Raw genomic sequence first — 22,315 nt, forward strand, 5'->3', positions numbered from 1 at the left:
GGCACACAGAGGAAGCTCACTGACATTTCTTAAATCAAAATGAAGTTGAATTACATACAAAGGTTCCAGTCTGTGGAAAACCAAATCCCATTGGAGATTCAGACTCCAAGAGAAAGTTCAGATTCTTGCTTGAGTTATGAGAAGGGGAAATTCTAGAGGAAACCCACATTAGTTCTTTATGGAGGAGAAGGTAATTGCCCTTGCAGAAACTGTCCCAACTGACCCCAAATTGGAAAGCATTTGCACACTCCCTTCCCTCAACTCAGGGAGGAGTTTTACATGGGCTTAGTGGAGGCTCCACATACCCTTCTTCAAGACCTGGCAATAAAGACTCGGATGGAAAGGGCAAATGGATTACAAATAGCTCCAGGGAACTCTCTTTTCACTTCTGCCTCTAGACTGATAAAACAGCATTGGCTGAGCTATCATTTTGGGTGTTGTTTTTATCCAGAGGAATATGCAGAGCCAAGTAGAAGCCCAGGGGAAAGCAACTCTGGGGATTGGCTTCTTATACCTAGCTCTTGCTTAGGCCTCTGGCTAAAATAAAGGAAAATGGGAGAGAAACATTGAGTTTATAAATGATTTGATCTGATTCACTAAGGTAAATGAGCAGAAAGGGATTAAGGATAAAACCAGATATAAATCATTATCAGAGATTAAGTCATAACTGGAAATAACAAGTGTTCATTTAACTCAGCCATTTCCAGTGTTATTTCATTCAGGAGTCCAAGCTTGACAGGAAACAACTGGAGAGAGGTACGGATTGGGTGCAGGTGAGGAAACCCTCTCCATCTGGGATAGTTGGCAGCATCAAACACAGCCATCTGGAAAATCTCTAATAAGAAGATGCCACTTGGTTTCAGAGAAAATGCCAAACATTTGTGTCTGTTATTAATCATGAAGTTATTGAAAATTAGCTTTGAGTAGCTTGGGTACCAATGATCAATGAATTAAAGGTCATTCCCTATATCTTATATTCGCCCTTTGTCTAGGTGTGTGCAGCGTTGGGTAAGGTCCTCCTTAGGACAGATCTATTTCCTTGTGCTTTCAGCCTCTCATTCTGTGTCCCTCTCCCTCTTTCTCTGGCACCTGTTGCTTTCTTGCTCCAACGAGGGTGTTTGGAACTCCTAACCAGGTTTGCCCACCGATCGATGTGCTATATTCCTAGATTATTCCTTTACTCTTCATTGATTCCACAAATCCTCCCACTTCCTCAGCACACTGATCTCATGAACCCATTTGGAGGAAAACAATCTGATTGACCTTATTTATGCTATGAGTTGGGTGACTTACGCATTAAGATATGCGTTTTTCAAATGGATAGATCTTAATAGTGGGACAATGTGGGAACAAGGGCCACCCCTTGCATTTCTAATATTGTCATGTACTTTTTTTATTGCCCTTATATAGCTTTTAATCACATAATTGTATAGTGAACTAGTTAATTTCTTTCTTTGAATTAGATGACAAGCTTAGGAGAGTAAGGCCCATGACTGTGTGCATTTCTCAGCCCAAAGCCCCACGACTAGGCCAAAAGGGAGACGAGGGAATACTTCTTGTATGAATGAATGAACGACAAACGAATGAAATGAATTTTCAAGTACAGGTAAGACAAATCTTTTTCATATCTGCTCCAAAGCACAAAAACCAACCAAACAAATAAGACCCTGAAATTGTGAAAATTGAAAGATTCTTGTAGGGAGCTAAACAATTGCTATTTTTTTTTTTAATCATAGCACTGTGTAGAGATTTCTTGAAATTAAAAAAGGAGGAGAGACTTCATTGGGGCTGACAGGTAGGTTCAAGGAAGCAAGGCCCAATTACTTAATACCCTTTGCTTTCAGGGCATCATTCTCCTCAGATAAGAAAATAAATCAATATCATTCATTCCCACCTCCTTCCCCACTGCTCTGATGAGACGAATGATTTGGAAACAGAACCTCCAGCCTGAGCCCTGTGTTTCCAGCTCCCCAACTGGCAATCCTGCCACCCACCCCTCCCACTCCTATCCCTTCCCCCATGCAGACCCTCTTTTTCTCTGGCTTCCTTGGTGATGAGATATGGGAGTGGGATGTTGTACATAACATTTGCCAATTTAGCATGAGCTCAGCCTGTGCTGCAGAGGTGTCCTTGTTCTGCCTGGGTTTCTATGAAAAGGAGATAATTTAGGTAAAAGTGCCTGGTGCATAGTAGGAACTCTTAACATGAGACTTCTTTTCCTCCTACCTTCTTAGTTCATTAAAACACTTCTGAACCACTGCTGTGCAGCAAGCATCTCTGGCCTAAAAAAGAGGTTAAAATGTTCATAATTAATTAAACTGAAAGACAGTAAACTGGGATTAGAAATGTACATATGTCTATATGTGAAAAGGAGCTAAGAAATTCTAAGTGGCAGTAGCCTGTAATTCCCTAGAGTGGAGGACTCTGAAAGAGGGTGATTTATCTTTGAGCATCGCTCAGGTGCCTTTTTTATAGAGTCCTGCTGTTGCTATGGAAATCGCGTCTGTAGAAATGTGTGCAAATCTAGAATAGATTGCCAGTTGCATGAATAGGGAAGTGTGGGCAAGGGGCAGGCAGACTGACACCTGTCAGTCTCCAGCACTGGTCCTGAAGAGAAAGAATTGGAATGTGATTGAGGAACATGGAGAGAGTGCTGTGAGGCAGGCACCGCCATAGATAGCTCAGTGTCTGAGGGACTCCAAGACCATCTAGAATCTCCAATCTCCACTCTACTACTTAGGGTGACATTATTATGTCTGTTATCTTAGCGTTTCTAATGGAATAATAAATAAATAATGCTATTAATATAGCATCCCCTTTCACTGTCAATGTTACCCTGGTTTAGCTGATAAACCGAATAGTCACACGATCACTACAGAATATAATTTCCCTCATAAAATGAAAAAAGCCAACTGGAAATGATCCTGTCACACCTTTGATGATATTTTATGCGCAGGACTTAAGTCATTTATAAAGTTATTTTCCAGGTAAAAACTATGTCTCCCTTTCTGTGCACTTCTCCCACAGCTTCAATTGAACAGCTATGCTTCATACCCACCCCCAGAAAGGAACAATTATCTTTTATCTTCTCACAAGGAAAAACGAAAGTTGTACTGAGTCACGGAACTGGAGATCTGCTAGGCTATCTCACTAGTGAAGTGACCAGCTCTTACATATCAGCCTTCCAGACTACATATTTCAAATTTGCACCACAAGGAAAAAATAAATGACTGCCTATAGTGAACCCTATGAGGGTGGACCATTCAGTTTCTTGCTGTGAGCAACTTAAATAAAAAAGTGATGTGTTGAAAGGACACTGGAGACATACAGAATCCTTGGGGGGAGGTTGGAGAACCAGATATAGACAGTGACAGGCAAAAAGTGGGCCTGGGCAGCTAGACCACAGCCAAGATCAATGTCACAGTTGTCCTATTCAGACACTGAATGCCTCTGCCAGTGGGCATTGAACCCCACTGGTCCACCATGGTGGGCACCGTGACCATGACTGCCCCGCAGACTGGCTGGTGTTGCCACTTTTGCTGGCACTAACAAATGGATAATCCATGATTCCTCCTTCTTTGCCTAATTAGCTTCTGATTCTAAGCCCCAGATGTGTGCATCTGATGGGCCAAGCCTACTCTGGGTGCACAGGCTTTAGTAGCAAGCAAGGCTGGAAGAGTGAATATCAGCACTTTTCGGCTTCTACAGAAGAAAGTGGTTTTTGTCTACAATCACAAGAAAGAAATTATTTATTTATTTATTTATTTATTTATTTTAAGACAGGGTCTCACTGTGTCACTCAGTCTGGAGTGCTGTGTCACAATCATAGCTCACTGCAACTTGGAACTCCTGGGCTTAAGCAATCCTCCTGCCTCAGCTTCCCAAATAGCTGGGACTGCAGGTACACAGGGACTACAGGTACACTACTGGCTATTTATTCTTATTTTTTATTTCTGTAGATACAGGGTCTTGCTACGCTGCCCAGGCTGGTCTCGAACTCCTGGCTTCAGGCAATCTTCCCACCTTAGCCTCTCAACGTATTGGGATTACAGGCATGAACCACTGAGCCCAGCCAGAAAGAAATTCAAATGCTCCGCAGCCTAAATATATCTGCTACATGGGGATATGATGAGAATTAAATCTGAGAATGTCAAGGGCCTCTATATATAGTTTTCAGAAATAAGATCTCTTAATGTCTATCGAAATCAATGTCAAATGTTTCAAAATAAGGCCTTAAAGCAGGAGTCTCTCAGATTTCTAGAAAGGGGAGATAATTTTTAATTGTCCATGGCTTTGGGTTTAATGCTAAAAGGGGAAAGGGAAAGGAGGAAGAAAGGCTACAACTTAAAATTCCTGGGGACAGGGAAGTTCACAGTCCTGTGTGGAAGAAGGGGAACATCTGCCAATTTTGCACCATCATCTGCCAGAAATTCCAAGCAATCACAGAGAAAGGATGTAATGGAAGGATGGAAAGGTATTGAGCTGAGGTCCAGAATTCTAATCACAGAGAGAAGGTAAGAATGTGGCCCATAGTAGAGGAGAAGAATTCCATGGTGAGCTGAGTGTCACAAGCGAGTGGTGTTCTCCAGAAATCTTGAGCACCTGGGTGGTTCATGCACCAGGCTGTGACTCAGAGGCAGGCTTTAGGAAAGAGGGACACATGGATGATGATTTGAGCCAAAAAACACAGGAAGGGTCATCTAATTATGGGACAGGCCAGCTGTCAGGGCAAGAAAATTTGTCAATGTGTCACTTTGCCTGCAAGCAATAGAAACCCAATGCTAATTAGCTCAGGCAAAAAGAGAATTTATTGGAGGAATAAGGGGGTGCCTCATATAACTGCCAACAAAGCGGGGAAGGGGCAGCTCTGACCCAGTGATCAAATGTCCCCAGGGCTGTCTCTGTCTCTCATCTCTACTTCTCTCTGAAGAGCAGAGGCATCCCTACCTTGAATTGGGACCAGCATTCAACCCATCGGGGAACAGGATTGTTCACAGGGCTAAAGTCTTATGTCCGGTGGCTTCTACCTCCAGAGGGGAGACGCTCCTCTTCTTTTAGTTCCAACTCTGTGGAAATAATCTAATGAGCCTGGCCTCCCCAGGTCAGATGTCCCAGTTTAACTTTCTGACCATTTTAAAAGGCAATTGCTAGTTGTAGGCAAATAGCTAACATTGTTACCTACTCCTGGGGTGATCGATTGTGGATAGAGAGGTGGGGTCCTGATCAATCCACCTTGGGTTCATTCTCCTCTGGATCTGTCAGACACGCATGTAACAGGGCCATGTAAAACAGACACAGCCCTGGAGTTTCATCTCCCTGAGTCCTTGCTGTTCTCAGAGAAGGAAAAATCACTGCGAGCTTCAGTTGGTGTCTGTTACATCCAAGAATCTGGATGGGAATTGGAGCACAGAGATTTTTCCTGGGAGGAAGCAGGTAGGAGCCCCAATATTATATACCGTGTTTTGCCATTCCTGATAATAAGGCAGTTGGCTTGAGAGAACAGTATTTCCGGGAGCCCCTGAAGGGCCGGGACAATGCCTCATCACTGCTGAGTACATCCCAGGATGCTTGTGAGCAATCCACGATGGTGGGGTTGAAGGGGGCTTTTTACAAACTCGATCTTATAAAGTGCTGGTGAGCATGGGCAAGTGCCCACTGTGCTGACCTGACAATGGGGAGGACTTGAGCTTAGGGAGGCCCTGTGGCAGGAACGACAGGCACCAAAGCTGCCAAGAGCCAAGGATGTTGGTTGTTGCTTGGAACTGTCAAAATGTAAAGGTAGCTTACCTTTCCTGCCTACTGGTCGCTCCTAGATAACACATCTAAGGCCACCCAATTCACATTTGAAAAGGAAAAACGTGGTCAGTCTCTGTTTACATCCCAAGCAACTACCATGAGGGATTCTTGATGGCACTGACTTAATCGTACAGTTGTTTTGATATCACACAGACAACCACAGTTTTTAGTTTGGAAAAAATTTATGTGTGCATTTGACCTGACACCAGCTGATGGCAGCTTCATCTCCTGGCCTGGCTGGGCTTTGCTGAAACCAGACCCTAAAAAGTATACTTATGATATTAAACTTGTATTTCTTAGTGTTGGAAGAATTTTCACTTTCTAAACAGAGCTGGATAAGTGGAAAAGGACAGTGGGAAACTCCTGAAAAATTGTTGTTGAGTTTATGCTTCACTGCTCATTAGAGCAGAGACTGGTATCCGCCTCCTAACTTGTATGTGCCACTGAACATTTTATGTGAAGTTCTGTTTCAGGGACTCAATTAAACCTGTGTTTCACCCAGCTCTCTCTACATGATAAGTCATGGTCTAACAGCCTTCTTCCATGGCAAAATAAAGCTCCATGAGTGGATTCAACCATCATTTGCTACTTGAAAATGCCTCAGAGTCATCTTTTCCTATTTCTACTTTTACTTAAGTTTCTGTCTTTTGGACACATTCTTAATTTTTTTAATTAAAACTCTATCCTTTTAGGGATATATGTCAACATATCAACTGCTTTGTCACATTCTTTGCTAATGCCAATGTCATCAGAATTTAAAAAGCTGAAGTGAGGAATTGCGTTTTGGAATGAAAGCCACGTGAGCAATAAGGGCAGCCAGCCAGAACCTTCTGGGGAAGCGAATGAAAGCAGAACTGTGGTGGAAGCGTTTAAATCCCCTTTACAGTTCCCATCATCCTCCCCCATTTCCCAGCCTCTAGGGCCGACTGGAACAAAGGTGGTGTCATATTCCCTGGGCACACTGCCTGCCACTGCACTTTTGTTTTTTCCAGTTTTTTTTTTTTTTTTTTTTAGAGCAGTTTTAGGTTTACAGTAAAATTGAGAGGAAGGTACAGAGACTTCTTTCCTATATACTCCCTGCCCCAACACAGGCACAACCTCCCCCATGACCAGCACTCCCCACCAGAGCAGTGCATGTGTTACATCGTCACATCGTTATCATCCAAAGTCCACAGTTTACACTTGGGTTCATTCTTACTGTTGTCCATTCCACAGTTTGGACAAATATATGATAACATGTATCCTCCATTGTAATATCATACAGAATATCTTCTTCCACTGCTCTTAAAATCCTCTCTGGTCTGCCTATTCGACCCTCTCTTCTCCTGACCTCTGACCTCCATTAATGTTTTCATTGTCTCCACAGTTTTGCCTTTTCCAGAAGATTCTACAGTTGGAATCATGCAGTATGGACCCTTACTGGATTGGCTTCTTTCACTTAGTCATGCGCATTTAAGTTTCCCTATGTCTTTCCATGGCTTGAAATGATAGCTCATTTCCTGCCACCATACTTTTAGTGTAAGCACCAAGTTTTCATTCTTCCTGCCCCCACCTTGACAAAGCATACATCTTAGAATCATTTCCTTGCCACCAACTTCCCCTGTGTGGGTGAGAGAAAATCAGATTACACACCAAAGTCTAAACATCGTGCTTCTCCACTGGTTTCCTGGTACCCAGTGTCCTCCTGGGCTTCGAGATTTCCTGTTTGAAAACCAAATGTGTTTGCCACCCTGTGGTCTGTATTTTTAAATTTGTTTTTAGCCTGATATTGTTATCAATAAATTCATTGCCTAGGGCCATAAGTGTAAGTGTGCGCCACGTATTTGTCCTTGTTTGGGATTTCCATTCCGTTTAACAATGACGGTTAAAGTTACGAGGCTATTCATATTGGACATTTGTACATCAGAAATACAGAAATGTCTCTCAAAACCCTGCATATCAGAATAGTTAGCAGCAGCATGTGGAAAAGTATCCAAGAAGCTATTTCATTTCCATGGCAGCCAGGACCCAGATACGAAAGCTTTATAGATTAAAATCAATGCCTGAATTGCATTCAGAAAGCCTGAATTGCCTGTCAGACTCCAGGACCAGCGGCTCAATGTGATAAATGAGGTGGAGGGCTGCATCCAGGCAAGGGAGTGCGTGCCGCATTAGCCAGCACTTTGGATCCTTTTTCAAGGCAAATACCAAATGGAACAAATTACTGGGAAACAGCAAATGAATGTCAAGAATTTGAGATGCGGGGGTTATAATTTACTAATTACTGGGAAAAGATGAACACAAAGTCAATGTGTGAAAGAATGTGGTGGGGGGAAGGCTAGATCAGGGAGACAGAGAGTGAGCTGCACAGAAGGCTGCTCCTGTTTTCTGTTTTGATAAAAAGAGATGGATTTTAGAGGCATAGATACCTGGTTGAACTCCCAGCTTGGTCATTACCAGACTGTGTCATAAATTGTAATTAGCATGAAAGGATAAGTATATGAACACCAAGCTTCATACCTGGCACATAGTGGGCAGTCAATAAATGTTTAATCTGCCTTTTCCCAGATTCCATTCTATTCTTTTCTTATTTAGCAAGCAATCTCAGCAGTAAGTAATAACGGACTTTGTACAATGATTCAGTGTTGGAGAATGAGCCTACCTTCCTCCCATGGCAGGTCACTGATATTCAAAGACAGTGAAGCAAAGATGCAGAATTGAGAAACTTGCAGAAATGCTATCACAAAGACTGGGTTCACTATAAAACTGCATACATATTATGACGTTTTGATGGCTGTACAGATGTGTCACATGGCAAAATAATGGACCATGGTTTTATTCTCCAGTGCTCTTGCCTCTCTTTTGTGACACTAATGCATTCTCTGAGCCCAGTGGGAGCTAGGCAGAGTAGTCTATCAATCAGATGCTCCCAACAGGGCTACAGCTCTCAAGCAGCCAAGACAGGGACTTCCTAGGGTCTCCTCTCTGCCACCAGGGATAGGAAGGATATCATCTGAAGAGGAACCATGGAGTAATTGAGCAAGATGTGGAAAAGCAGCCAAGAGACACAGATGCTTATGCTGGACACTTGCCAAACAGTTGTGCAAAATGAAGGGGTCAGACTAGAGCATCACCTCTTTCCCTATTTTTACTAGTTCTTTAAGAGACTGTGTAAGGGGAATATACACTCCCCTCCCTTTCTCGGTACTAGTGCCCTCTATTTTTGGATGTGGATATGGGTACTCAGAATGCAGACCACACTGGCCAGTCTTCCTTGCACCTGTGCCATGTGATGAGGTTCTGGACAATGATATGAAAGCATAGGTAATGTGTGCAACTCCTTGGAAGTGTCATTGGAAAGGAGAGTGCTGTCCTTCCTTGTTCTTGCCGGTGTTACGCGTTTGTAATGGCTGGAACTGGAGCAGCCATCTTGGACATGGACGTGGAAACTACAAGCTGTGTAGGGTAGAACAATGCAACAGAAGGAGACAGGGCTCCTGAGGCTGTCTGGGGCCATGGCCAACCCTAGACTATCTAGATTTCTTTTATGTGTAATAAAGGAAAAAATGTCAGCTATTCTGAATTTTATGTTACTCAAAATTAAACCTTAATCTTAATTAACTAATAGAGATTTTAATAAATGTTCTACTAAAATGGGTCCCTTGGGCAAATAAATCCTGGAAATGTTGTGTATTACAGACACTTTTTCAAGATTTGCAGTGCACCTTAGCCCATTACAGGCTAGTATCCGTGGGCTCTTGCAACTCAGAGTGTAATCCCTGGAGCAGCAGCATCAATATCACCCAGGAGCTTGCTAGAAATGCAGAATCTGGCCAGGCTCCATGGCTCGTGCCTGTAATCCCAACATTTTGAAAGGCTGAGGTAGGAAAATCCTGGAGCCCAAGAGTTTAAGACCAGCCTGGGCAACATAGCAAGACCCCATCTCTATTTTTAAAAATGCAGAATCTCAGGCAACCCCAAACCTACTGGGTCAGAATCTACATTTTTAACAAGACTCCCAGGTTATTTGTCTGCACATTCATTTGAGAAGCACAACCATAGATTCCAATATGGAAATGGCATCCTATGGTCTTTGAGTCTGGAACAGAAGTGGCAGCATACTGCCAGTGGGTATGTCTGGAGATCCTGGAGCACAGGAATGAGCATGGGTGGTTTTCACAGCCATAGAATGGCCGTGTGCTCTTCAAACCTGAGGTTGCTGCTATCAACTCCATGAATCCTACAAAAATTTTCAGCTCTGAGTTTTGAGTCATTTTCAGGACCAAGCCATCTTGGTTGTCAATGACTGAGCTAGGAGTTTGTGGCAGACTCTTCCTCCACTCCTGGAGACTTTTGCTTCTGTAGGGATCTGGATCTCTGCCCGGAGTGTCCCCCTGGTGCTGCACACCTTTGTGTCCTACAACTGCTTTGCTTGGCAAGTTACATCTAGATCTACAGGATAGGTGAGAAGGGGTCTTCAGAAGACCCAGCACTATCTGCCAGAGGCCACAGAAGCAGCTGGGTGGGCGAAAACTCTGTCAGTCATTTTTATGCAAAACCTCTGTCCGTCATTTTTATTCTCACATAAACTCACATATGGGCACCTGGGGGTCTAGCTAACCAGAACATCAGTTGAACTAGGTTGTTTTGTGTGTGTGAAACAGTAACCAATTAGATCATTTCCATTTACTTTTTGCTTTCTGCTTTATCTGGTGATAATATGACAAAGGCATTACTCGCTAGTGGTAAGAATCTTCTTCTCCAGAGCCAGACTTCCTGGGTTTGGCTCCAGGCTCACCATGTGCCAGCTGCAAGACTTTAGTCAAATCACTTAACCTGCATCCTGCCAAGCCTCAGTTCCTTCATCTGTAAAGTGGGGATTAGGGTGGTATCTACCTCCCAGGTTGGTTGTGAGAATTACATATGAAATATATGTGAAGGACTTAGACTTCTTCCTGGCTAATAGGAAACACTATATAACTACAATAAAATTTAAATACACACACACACACACACACACACACCCAAGTAATAAGTTATTACCACTATGTTATAATTTAAGGGGTCAAAATCTCAATCATGTGAATAAAAATCTAAAAATGAGGAATGAAAAGAAGTACAGGTATGAATTGACAAAGTTTTCAGATCTGTCTCTCCCATGAGTTATTAGCTAAACAAATGACTGTCAGTTTCATTAACGCAAAGCAGACAATTTGAACACACACTTAGTAAATGTCCACTGAGTGCCAAAGTTTGAGGTCCGTGCAGGGCACTGTGGAAATGCAATGATGACAACCCAGTGCTGTGATTCAGTGGAGGAGAAAGAGAGATGCACACATACCGTATTAAAAGACAAATGTAGAAAGTGCTATACAATATTCTGTGAAAGAAGCAAAGCATGCCTGCAATTCCAGCACTTTGGGAAGCCAAGGTGGGTGGATTGCTTGAGGCCAGGGGTTTGAGACTGGCCTGAGAAACATGATGAAACTCCATCTCTACCAGCCAGGTGTGATGGTGGTCACCTGTAGTCCCAGCTACTCGGGAGGCTGAGGGAGGAGAATCGCTTGAACCCGGAAGTTGGAGGTTGCAGTGAGCCGAGATTGTACACTGTACTCCAACCTGGGCAACAGAAAAAAAAGAAGAAGAAGAAGAAGCAAAACACATCATGATAATAATAGGTACCTGCAGTATAAATCACTCTCATTCTACAAATCAATAGGTGGAGCTTCAAAGATATTAAGAAAATAGCTAAGCTCTCAGACCTGATAAATGAAAGAGATGGGATTCAAACTCAGGTCTTCCTGATGTCAGAGTCCTTGCTTTCTCTGCCACACTAGATTGACTACAAAACTTAACAGGCACTTCGTAGAGAAGGTAACATTTCAACTTGACCTCGAAAGATAAGTTGGATATTTTTTATATATACTTTAAGTTCTAGGGTACATGTGCACAACGTGCAGGTTTGTTACATATGTATACATGTGTCATGTTGGTGTGCTGCACCCATTAACTCATCATTTACATTAGGTATATCTCCTAATGCTGTCCCTCCCCTCTCCCCCCACCCCACAACAGGCCCTGGTGTGTGATGTTCCCCTTCCTGTGTCCAAGTGTTCTCATTGTTCATTTCCCACCTATGAGTGAGAACATGCGGTGTTTGGTTTTTTGTCCTTGTGATAGTTTGCTCAGAATGATGGTTTCCAGCTTCATCCATGTCCCTACAAAGGACATGAACTCATCCTTTTTTACGGCTGCATAGTATTCCATGGTGTATATGTGCCACATTTTCTTAATCCAGTCTATCATTGATGGACATTTGGGTTGGTTCCAAGTCTTTGCTATTGTGAATAGTGCCACAATAAACATACGTGTGCATGTGTCTTTATAGCATCATGATTTATAACCCTTTGGGTATATACCCAGTAATGGGATGGCTAGGTCTAGTGGTATTTCTAGTTCTAGATCCTTGAGGAATCGCCACACTCTCTTCCACAATGGTTGAACTAGTTTACAGTCCCACCAGAAAGATGAGTTGGATTTTCTTTTTTTTATTATTATTATACTTTAATTTCTGGGATACATGTGCAGAATGCAGAGGTTTGGTACATTGATATGCATGTGCCATGTTGGTTTGCTGCACCCATCGACCTGTCATCTACATTAGGTATTTCTCCTAATGCTATCTCTCCCCTAGCCCCCCACCCCTGACAGCCTCTGGTGTGTGATGTTCTCCTCCCTGTGTCCATGTGTTCTCGTTATTCAACTCCCACTTATGAGTGAGAACATGTGGTGTTTGGTTTTCTGTTCCTGGGTTAGTTTGCTGAGAATGATGGTTTCCAGCTTCATCCATGTCCCTGCAAAGGACATGAACTCATCCTTTGTTATGGCTCCATAGTATTCCATGGTGTATATGTGCCATATTTTCTTTATCCAGTCCATCATTGATGGGCATTTGGGTTGGTTCCAAGTATTTGCTATTGTGAATAGTGCTTCAGTAAACATACATGTGCATGTGTCTTTATAGTAGAATGATTTATAATTCTTTGGGTGTATACCCAGTAATGGGATTGCTGGGTCAAATGGTATTTCTGGATCTAGATCCTTGAGGAACTGCCACATTGTCATTGTCTTCCACAATGGTTGAACTAATTTACATCCCACCAACAGTGTAAAAGCGTTCCTATTTCTCCACATCCTCTCCAGCATCTGTTGTTTCCTGACTTTTTTTTTTGTTATTATACTTTAAGTTTTAGGGTACATGTGCACAACGTGCAGGTTTGTTACATATGTATACATGTGCCATGTTGGTGTGCTGCACCCATTAACTCATCATTTACATTAGGTATATCTCTTAATGCTATCCCTCCACCCTCCCCGCACGGCACAACAGGCCCTGGTGTGTGATGTTCCCCTTCCTGTGGCCAAGTGTTCTCATTGTTCAGTTCCCACCTATGAGTGAGAACATGCGGTGTTTGGTTTTTTGTCTTTGTGATAGTTTGCTCAGAATGATGGTTTCCAGCTTCATCCATGTCCCTACAAAGGACATGAACTCATCCTTTTTTATGGCTGCATAGTATTCCCTGGTATATATGTGCCACATTTTCTTAATCCAATCTATCATTGATGGACATTCGGGTTGGTTCCAAGTCTTTGCTATTGTGAATAGTGCCGCAATAAACATACATGTGCATGTGTCTTTATAGCAGCATGATTTATAATACTTTGGGTATATACCCAGTAACGGGATTGCTGGGTCAAATGGTATTTGTAGTTCTAAATCCCTGAGGAATCGCCACACTGACTTCCACAATGGTTGAACTAGTTTACAGTCCCACCAACAGTGTAAAAGTGTTCCTATTACTCCACATCCTTTCCAGCACCTGTTGTTTCCTGACTTTTTAATGATGGCCATTCTAACTGGTGTGAGATGGTATCTCATTGTGGTTTTGATTTGCATTTCTCTGATGGCCAGTGACGATGAGCATTTTTTCTTGTGTCTTTTGGCTGCATAAATGTCTTCTTTTGAGAAGTGTCTGTTCATATCCTTCACCCACTTGTTGATGGGGTTGTTTTTTTCTTGTAAATGTGTTTGAGTTCTTTGTAGATTCTGTATATTAGCCCTTTGTCAGATGAGTAGATTGCAAAAATTTTCTCCCATTCTGTAGGTTGCCTGTTCATTCTGATGGTAGTTTCTTTTGCTGTGCAGAAGCTCTTTAGTTTGATTAGATCCCATTTGTCAATTTTGGCTTTTGTTGCCATTGCTTTTGGTGTTTTAGTAATGAAGTCCTTGCCCATGCTTATGTCCTGAATGGTATTGCCTAGGTTTTCTTCTAGAGTTTTTACGGTTTTAGGTCTAATATGTAAGTCTTTAATCCATCTTGAATTAATTTTTGTATAAGGTGTAAGGAAGGTATCCAGTTTCAGCTTTCTACAAATGGCTAGCCAGTTTTCCCAGCACCATTTATTAAGTAGGGAATCCTTTCTCCATTTCTTGTTTTTGTCAGGTTTGTTAAAGATTAGATAGTTGTAGATATGTGGCATTATTTCTGAGGGCTCTCTTCTTTTCCATTGGTCTATATCTCTGTTTTGGTACCAGTACCATGCTGTTTAGTTACTGTAGCCTTGTAGTATAGTTTGAAGTCAGGTAGCATGATGCCTCTAGCTGTGTTCTCTTGCCTTAGGATTAACTTGGCAATGCGGGCTCTTTTTTAGTTCCATATGAATTTTAAAGTAGTTTTTTTCCAATTCTGTGAAGAAAGTCATTGGTAGCTTGATGGGGATGGTGTTGAATCTATAAATTACCTTGGGCAGTATGGCCATTTTCATGATATTGATTCTTCCTATCCATGAGCATGGAATGTTCTTCCATTTGTTTGTATCCTCTTTTATTTCATTGAGCAGTGGTTTGTAGTTCTCCTTGAAGAGGTCCTTCACATCCCTTGTAAGTTGGATTTCTAGGTATTTTATTCTCTTTGAAGCAATTGTGAATGGGAGTTCAGTAATGATTTGGCTCTCTGTCTGTTATTGGAGTATAAGAATGCTTGTGATTTCTGCACACTGATTTTGTATCCTAAGTCTTTTCTGAAGTTGCTTATCAGCTTAAGGAGATTTTGGGCTGAGATGATGGGGTTTTCTAAATATACAATCATGTCATTTGCAAACAGGGACAATTTGACTTCCTCTTTTCCTAATCGAATACCCTTTATTTCCTTCTACTGCCTGATTGCCCTGGCCAGAACTTCCAACACTATGTTGAATAGGAGTGGTGAGAGAGGGCATCCCTGTCTTGTGCCAGTTTTCAAAGGGAATGCTTCCAATTTTTGCCCATTCAGATGATATTGGCTGTGAGTTTGTCATAGATAGCTCTTATTATTTTGAGATACGTCCCATCAATACCGAATTTATTGAGAGTTTTTAGCATGAAGGTTGTTGAATTTTGTCAAAGGCCTTTTCTGCATCTATTGAGGTAATCATGTGGCTTTTGTCGTTGGTTCTGTTTATATGCTGGATTATGTTTATTGATTTTCATATGTTGAACCAGCCTTGCATCCCAGGGATGAAGCCCACTTGATCATGGTGGATAAGCTTTTTGATGTGTTACTGGATTCGGTTTGCCAGTATTTTATTAAGGATTTTTGCACCGATGTTTATCAGGGATATTGGTCTAAAATTCTCTTTTTTTGTTGTGTCTCTGCCAGGCTTTGGTATCAAGATGATGCTGGCCTCATAAAATGAGTTAGGGAGGATTCTCTCTTTTTCTATTGATTGGAATAGTTTCGGAAGGAATGGTACCAGCTCCTCCTTGTACCTCCGGTAGAATTTGCCTGTGAATCCATCTGGTCCTGGACTTTTTTTGGTTGGTAAGCTATTAATTATTGCCTCAATTTCAGAGCCTGTTATTGGTCTATTCAGAGATTCAACTTCTTCCTGGTTTAGTCTTGGGAGGGTGTATGTGTCCAGGAATTTATCCATTTCTTCTAGATTTTCTATTTTATTTGTGTAGCGGTGTTTATAGTATTCTCTGATGGTAGATTGTATTTCTGTGGGATCGATGGTGATATCCTCTTTATCATTTTTTATTGCATCTATTTGATTCTTCTCTCTTTTCTTCTTTATTAGTCTTGCTAGTGGTCTATCAATTTTGTTGATCTTTTCAAAAAACCACCTCCTGGATTCATTAATTTTTTGAAGGGTTTTTGGTGTCTCTATTTCCTTCAGTTCTGCTCTGATCTTAGTTATTTCCTGCCTTCTGCTAGCTTTTGAATGTGTTTGCTCTTGCTTCTCTAGTTTGTTTAATTGTGATGTTAGGATGTCAATTTTAGATCTTTCCTGCTTTCTCTTGTGGGCATTTAGTGCTATAAATTTCCCTCTACACACTGCTTTGAATGTGTCCCAGAGATTCTGGTATGTTGTGTCTTTTTTCTTGTTGGTTTCAAAGAACATCTTTATTTCTGCCTTCATTTCGTTATGTACCTAGTAGCATTCAGGAGCAGGTTGTTCAGTTTCCATGTAGTTGAGTGGTTTTGAGTGAGTTTCTTAATCCTGAGTTCTAGTTTGATTGCACTGTAGTCTTTCCTGACTTTTTAATAATGGCCATTCTAACTGACATGAGATGATATCTCATTGTGGTTTTGATTTGCATTTCTCTAATGACCAGTGATGAAGAGCTTTTTTTCCTCTGTTTGTTGGCCACATAAATGTCTTCTTTTGAGAAGTGTCTGTTCATACCCTTCACTCACTTTTTGATGGGGTTGTTTGTTTTTTCCTTGTAAATTTGTTTAAGTTATTTGTAGATTCTGGATATGAGCCCTTTGTCAGATGGATGGATTGCAAAAATTTTCCCCCATTCTGTAGGTTGCCTGTTCACTCTGATGATAGTTTCTTCTGCTGTGCAGAAGCTCCTTAGTTTAATTAGATCCCATTTGTCAATTTTGGCTTTTGTTGCCATTGCTTTTTATGTTTTAGTCATGAAGTCTTTGCCCATGCCTATGTCCTGAATGGTATTGCCTAGGTTTTCTTCTAGAGTTTTTATGGTTTTAGGTCTTAAGTTTAAGTCTTTAATCCATCTTGGGTTAATTTTTGTATAAGGTGTAAGGAAGTTTCAGTTTTCTGCATATGGCTAGCCAGTTTTCCCAACACCATTTATTAAATAGCGAATCTTTTCCCCATTGCTTGTTTTTGTCAGGTTTGTCAAAGATCAGATGGTTGTAGATGTGTGGCGCTATTTCTGTGCTTCTGTTCTGTTCCATTGTTCTATATCTCTGTTTTGGTACGAATACCATGCTGTTTTGGTTACTGTAGCCTTGTAGCAGAGTTTGAAGTCAGGTAGCTTGATGCCTCCAGCTTTGTTCTTTTTGGTTAGGATTGACTTGGCAATGTGGGCTCTTTTTTGGTTCCATATGAAATTTAAAGTAGTTTTTTCTAATTCTGTGAAGAAAGTCGATGGTAGCTTGATGGGGATAGCACTGAATCTCTAAGTTACTTTGGGCAGTATGTCCATTTTCACCATATTGATTCTTTCTATCCATGAGCATGGAATGTTCTTCCATTTGTTTGTTTCCTCTCTTATTTCCTTGAGCTGTGGTTTGCAGCTCTCCTTGAAGAGGTCCTTCACATCCCTTGTAAGTTGGATTCCTAGGTATTTTATTCTCTTTGTAGCAATTGTGAATGGGAGTTCACTCATGATTTGGTTCTCTGTTTTTCTATTATTGGTGTATAGGAATGCTTGTGATCTTTGCAGATTGATTTTGTATCCTGAGACTTTGCTGAAGTTGCTTATCAGCTTAAGGAATTCTTGGGCTGAGACGATAGGATTTTCTAAATATACAATCATGTCATCTGCAAACAGAGACAATTTGACTTCCTCTCTTCCTATTGGAATACCCTTTGTTTCATTCTCTTGTCTGATTGCCCTGGCAAGAACTTCCAATACTATGTTGAATAGGAGTGGTGAGAGAAGGCATCCTTGTCTTGTGCTGGCTTTCAAAGGGAATGCTTCCAACTTTTGCACATTCAGTATGATATTGCCTGTGGGTTTGTCATAAATAGCTGTTATTATTTTGAGATATGTTCCATCAATACCTAGTTTATCGAGAGTTTTTAGCATGAAGGGGCGTTGAATTTTATCGAAGGCCTTTTCTGCATGTATTGAGATAATCATGTGGTTTTTGTCATTAGATTTCAAGCAGAGCTGGGAAAGGCCAGGGAGTTGTGGTGGGCTGAAGAGCACTTACTGCCCAATGCATAGTTGGCCAAGGCTGGCAGATGGGACCAGAGGCCACAGAAGCAAAGGAACTGTGACACATCAAGATACATAAGTGATGGGGGTCATGTGGTGGAGGATCTCGTATAAGATATTGCAGGGGGAACACATGAGGCTGTGTAGCAAGCACACTAAACTCATTTAAAGGCTTTGCAAATTTAAAAAGCCAAACCAAACCAAACAACCCACTATACTTACAAACAAGTCTGCAGTGATTCTGGCCCTCCAATCACCAGTTTTCATATTCTGTCCAGCAGTGGTGTCGCCATGAAACAGGGGCTTAAAGCTGGAGGCAAGGAGACCAATTAGGAGGCTGTGTGGGGAGAACAATGAGGGTCAGGACTAATAGAGTGACAGTGGGGCAGAATCTGATGTGCAGTTAAGAAATCAAAAAATTCTGTAAATTACTAAACAGCTGGATTTTAAATCTGCTCATATCACTTCCTTAATTATCACTTGCCATGGGGGCAAAGAGAAACATCAACTAAGCATTATCCACAGGTCTGCTTCTGAAGCTTCTAAAATTCAAATGGATGAAATTACTTTCTGTAATCCTTGTGATTTAACTGCATGCAGCCTCACAGCCAGCAAGGGAGGGGGCGGGGAGGAGTGAGGATGGTTAAATAAAAACAGTTCTATTTCTGGCATGCTTTAATGACAACCTTGTCTTAGAAATATTTTTTTTCGTGCAATGTCTTTTCTCTTCAGTGTCATTGAAAGTGTTTTTAATTTCAAAGAGAGGCTGTGGCACGGGATGTTAATCAATGAAATTCTGGCACGCTTTTCTATGAACAGGGCTTGTTATTTATATTTACCAGTGACAGAGATAAGTTCTTCAACCCAGGCAATATTATCATTCATGCCTGGTTAATTAAGGAAGAAAGAGATGCCTTAGGAAACTCATCCTGATATTAGAGGGAGGGAGAAGGACCTATTTTAGGTCTTGGGATATTTCATTTCCCCAAAGCCCTCCCTGTGAGTCACAGGACAGAAATTGGAGGCAGAGAAAGCAGAATAGCATAGTCATCCAGACTAAAAAATAAGTTTTGGCTGAAAGACTGGATAATGGCATTTATGTATTCCTTGCTTGCGAGGTTCTGCAGTGCTTTCTGTTATGTATGCATGGGATGCAGCAGGCAATGCCAGCGTTTTTGTTCCTCTGAATTCCTGTCGTTGGACACTGCCAGGATTTAGGGTGGGGTCAGCCCTGGGCCATTTTAGCCCCAATAAAGGTCTGTTTTATTAAAAGCCTGCTTGTCCCTTGCCTGTTTACTGCTGCCTAATACAACACGTTCTTTATCTCTTTTTGGCTCTGCCCCAAAGAAAGCAGGGAGGCTTGTTGCTGCTTGGATTCTAGTTTCTGTCTCCAGTCTGGTCTTGTGGGGTTTAGGGGCTGGAAATGGGGAAGAGTTAGAGAACAGCATTTAGGATTGAGTTTTATACTCTTCTGTACTCCAATTATTAAAACAACAATGATGATGATGCTTCTGACCTGCCCTGTTGGGCTGTTTCTTCCCCATCCTTTTGGTGAGTAGCTGTGCTGTGTCATTCTCATGGTCCCCTGTCCTTCTGGTGATGATGAGGTCCATGTTAGAACCTACAGAGGTGAGAAGTGAAGACTGTGACCATGGAGGGTGTTGCACTGGGAAAACTAGCTGGTATATTGGGAATGTGAGCTATGAGTTTATCTGAATTTCAACCATGTTCTCACTAACTTATCTGGTCCTGAGGGTCACCAAGCTAACAGGCTGGGTCAACCACTAGCAGAGCCAGCTTCCTGAGCATGTGATCTATGTAGTCACACAGGCTCTGCACTTAAAAATAAAAAGCTCTGTTCCTGGTTTAAGTTCTGCTACCATCATCTGGAAATTTCTTCAGACCTTTTCAACAAAGGGTCCACATTTTCTTTTTGCACTGGCCCTTGCAAACCATGTAGCCAGTCCTGACTGTAAGATCAGATCTTCAAACAGTCCTAATACAATCAATTGTGAAGATAGTTTAGCTTTTAGGCTTCCCCAGCAGTATTACAATTTCCAGAGGATTAAAGGAAGCACCTGAGGCAGTGAGAAGGAACACCTGCTAAATCCTGAGCTCTATCTACAGTAGAGGAGCCAGGCTCATTGATTCTGTCAAAAGGCAAAGTGCGATGCAGCCTTGAACATGCCCATCCCAGCAGTGCTAGGGTGCTCAGAGAAGAGGGTGATTGGCAGTGGCAGATGCAGTTGTGCGGTCAAGGAGGAGAAGTATAAAGAGGCTTTTTAATATGCCCTCAGAGAAGTAACTGGAGACCTGGAGAAACTGTAGAAGAGAAGAGTACAAGCTGGCTGGAATCCAGAGGAGAATTCCAAAAGTGGAATTGGAGATAGCAAGAAAGAGACCATGTTAGAGGAATTTAGAGTGGGTGAGAGTTGGTGAGGGCTGAATATTTGTGGATGGGTAGCCTGTACCTGTCTGAAGGTCAGTGGAAGGCAGTGAAGGCAGAGGGAAAATGTGATGAAGGGGTAGGGAAGAAGAACATAGTCTGGAAAACTGACATTGCAAAGGAGAAGTTAGAGAGGGAGTAGATATTACAAAGGATCCAGCATGTATCTGAGAGTCTCCATATCCTCACCTCTCCATTGGTAAGACTCTGAGCAGCAAAGGAGTGGGGCAGAAGGAAGGCTGCTTCTGCAAATCTAGTCTGGAAACATTTGCAGCAAAATCACATATGGTGCTTATTACAAATGTATTTTCTAGATCCCGTCCTGGACCTTCACTATCAGGTCCCTTGAGGACTTGGAGGTGGGAGGGCAAGAATCAGCCTTTTAAACGAGAGTTTCAAATAAATCCTGATGAAATTCAACCTTTAAAAGCAAAGAGGATGGAGGAATACAGCTAAGGCAGATTTTGGAGGCCTGACCATATGGCACAGTGATGCTGAGGCTGAGTGAAGAAGGAAGAGGTGTAAGCATAGGTAGCCCAGGCCTGCTAGTATGGAGGCCAGCCTAGCCTGAGATAACAGCAATGCCCATCTGTCACAGAGGGAGGTTCCTGCCTGCAAAGTCCCCAAAGGGACCTCCTGCCAATCACATTCCTACCACCCCTTACCTTGCTGGAAGTGACTGTTTCCTGCAATCACTAAGTGGGATAAAGAATTTCCAGTAAAGACTATGCTCCTGAAAGTTGAAGTCTGGTCTATCTTGCTTTTGTAAGATTATGCTTGGTTCTTAGATTCAGCCTCTTACTCAGTTTCCCTAGCTGCCAGGTTCCTGTTCTCTTTCAAATCCTTCTTGATTAATCCCTGATTGATGTTTCACTAATCAACTGATGATTTCTTCCAGACAGACTAGTTTTGCTCCTCTGCTGTCTGATCCTTAGAGAACTTCTCAAAGTATCAGTCATGTCATAATTCCTGAATGTTTTCGACAGCTCTCCTTCTCAAACTTGAACATGCAGACAAATCACCTGGGAAGGCACATTCTGGTTTAGTGGATGTGGGATAGGATCTGAGATTCTGCTTTTCTCATTCTAGCAGCTCCTGGGCGATGCTCATGCTGCTGGTCCATGGACCACACTCTGAGTAGCAAGGTTTTAATAATTTTTCCACTTGTATTAAGGGTTTGAAAGCAACATCCATTTCTTGTGACACTTATTTTTAAATGTAAATGTTATTTCTTTTTATTCTAGGTGGATGAATTGAGTGAATTAACTCTCTAAAACTAAAGCTTTGGAATTATGGCAATTATTTTACAATAGTAATACTTGAGGATGGAGAAGATGGTCATTATCAAACATACATCCTAGGATTTTCTGTCAGTAAATCCTTCGACTTTTTCCTAATGGTCCTGCTCACACCATTCCTGCATTTCTCAACTTTACACAGCAAAACTCTTGGAATGATCTATACTTATTCAGAGGTGTCTTCATCTCCACTCTCTCTTTAAGTGTCTAAAGTGGAATTCTGTTTTCGCAATTTTACTGAAATTGCACATTTTAGGACATCAGCAATCTCTCAGTCACTGGATCTAATGGCTCCTCAGCCTCAATTTGCTTTTCTTCTCTAAGGTATGTGATGCTATTTGCCTTACTCTTTCTTCCCTTGGCTTCTTGACCATTAGTGTATACTAATTCACCACCTGCCTCACCATGGTTAGATCTTCTTTACTATCTCCTTTTTCTGCACCCATCTCAATTGCACATGCCAAGGCAGGGACCTACATCCAGGGCTGTTATTTGTCTACCCTCATTCTTTTGGAGATCTCATCTATTCACATGGTCTTAACTATTTGCACCAGGCAA

The 22,315-nt window shown here is 41.8% G+C and overlaps 1 long non-coding RNA gene across 1 annotated transcript; it reads right to left on the reverse strand.

Moving 5' to 3' along the window:
- Positions 1-385: 385 nt before the first annotated feature.
- LOC115832333 lies at positions 386-8,466 on the reverse strand. The gene is made up of 3 exons (XR_004027776.1): positions 8,438-8,466; positions 2,227-2,282; positions 386-835 (listed from the first exon to the last, which is right to left on the reverse strand). It is a non-coding gene; the product is annotated as an uncharacterized LOC115832333 (long non-coding RNA).
- Positions 8,467-22,315: the final 13,849 nt, after the last annotated feature.

The sequence above is a fragment of the Nomascus leucogenys genome, chromosome 3, assembly GCF_006542625.1.
Source record: "Nomascus leucogenys isolate Asia chromosome 3, Asia_NLE_v1, whole genome shotgun sequence".
Lineage (NCBI taxonomy): Eukaryota > Metazoa > Chordata > Mammalia > Primates > Hylobatidae > Nomascus > Nomascus leucogenys.